Consider the following 2,171-nt stretch of genomic DNA (forward strand, 5'->3'; position numbering starts at 1 on the left):
TATAAAATTCATTCATTTATCAAATTCATTTATTCGTCAAGATCGATTTTAATAAAATATAAACTGGATTTTAGTTGTCGTCCGGCGACGTAGGTTTCATTCCTAGAAACCCGACAGCGGTCGGTGGCAATGCTATGAAAGAAGCCGGCATCTTTGATTTTTTGCGGAGTCAAATAAAGATAAGGACACATTATTTTTTTTATTGAGGTGCTATAGTATTTACACAGAAAATATATTATGAAGGGCGCTGTTGCCATATATTTGTATTAGTTGGTATTAGCAAAGAATATTATTCTTTAGCATTAGTTAGTTAGGGATAGTATGTCTATATATGTTTTGCATTTTTTTATTAATATATTCTGTTGTTACACTGCAATAATACTTTTAATTTTGGATGTAGGAAAAGTATTTTTAATGTTTTTAAGCAAAGACTGGTTTAATACATTGATAAAATTTTTATTTTATCTTTTTATTTAGTTTGATAAAATAACAGTAATAATTTGTTATACCTATTAACAACAAAATTTACAATCATTTAATAATATAAACATTTTTTTTTAAGTAGTAGCAAAATATAAACAACAAATAGAAGTCAAAAGTATTTATATTAGATCCTATTTAAAAATAATATAGTCTCTATGTGGCAACGTTGGTTTATTAAATAATAATAATTACAGAACTAATTTGTTATATTAACAACAAATTTTAAAATCATGAAATATAAAGATTTATTAATTTTCTAAGCCTGCAGTGTAATGGAAGGAAAATATAAATAAAAAATTAGAAATCAAAATTATTTATATTACTTTTTATTACTTTATATTACTATTTAAAAATAATATATTTACTTTTGCTGGCATTTTCTTTAAAAAATAAATGAAATATTTCTTCGCAAAAAACCACATGTAAGAGAATTAGCACAAAGAAAATACAAACATTATTAACTTTTTTTTAAAATTGGCACGTGTAAAACTTTCAATTTAATTTTCTCACCCCAAAATTTGAGTTCGATAACCATTTACTTAACCACATTACTTAAATATGATTATTAAGTTCAACTAATTCATATTGTTAAAACATCTAAAATATAAATATGTATTTTTAAAATTAATTGTTGATTAAAGTTGATCTCAGCTCTCTTAAAAATTGCTACTTCTCAAAATTTCCGATTAAAAAAAATGCAATCTAACCTAACCATAATATACCATATAAAATTAAATAATTCAAAGATCGGGCTACGGAAAATCACACAAATTTTCGGAAAATTTTTGACCACTTCGCACACAATCGTCAATTAAAAAAAACTACTATTTTAGTATTTTAAATATTTTAATAAACGCAAAAATAGGATAGTATTTACCAGGCGAAGTTATAAAAATTTGAAGAACTAATAATGCACTGACGCACACAAAAATCAAACGAATACTAAATTTCATTTATCAAAAACATTCGATAGTCGTGGCGAGGTTGTCACATATGCTTTAGTTTACAAATGAATGAATGATTTTATTCGAATAAAACCATTCGATAGTTGAAATCGTTCATTCAGTAACCATTCGATAGTCTAATTCATATGATAGTTCCCATCGCTAAATATGACACGCTGTTAAAATCTCGCTGAAACTAGAAGACGATGACAGATTTTTAATTAAAATAAATTCAGTGAGTTCAAAAATGCAATTGATTTCATATAAATTATTTTGGGAAACATTGCCTGAAGGAGAGTAATTGAGAAGAAATCGTATAGGCAATATCATAGGGGTATTTAAGGTATAAAACCTGACCCATTTCATATATATCCTCATCAGAAAGAGAAGGATTCTGCTTGATTCGCGATAGCATGTGATAGATATGGAAATGCGGCACGGGCCCCCCGAGGGCCCGGGCCCGTGTGCTTCGCACACACGGCACATCGATAGTTACGCCACTGTTCCATACTCTGGTGCTTAGGCGTAAAAGTCTTTACTTTGTGTAGTGTAACTTGTTTAGCTTTACTTTTTTCGTGTAGTGCTTTTTTACAACATAAATTTCTATAACATGTCTCATTAAATTTGCACGAAAGGAATATTGCTGGTTGCTGTAGATGATTTTCTCAGGAAAAATACGTAAATAAAAAGGACTAAGTCAAAAGGACAATTTGTTCTAAAACAGGACTGTCCTTTTCAAAAAAG

Source organism: Sitophilus oryzae, unplaced genomic scaffold (assembly GCF_002938485.1).
Source record: "Sitophilus oryzae breed Bouriz unplaced genomic scaffold, Soryzae_2.0 scaffold_1507_pilon_pilon, whole genome shotgun sequence".
In the NCBI taxonomy this organism is placed as follows: Eukaryota; Metazoa; Arthropoda; class Insecta; order Coleoptera; family Curculionidae; genus Sitophilus; species Sitophilus oryzae.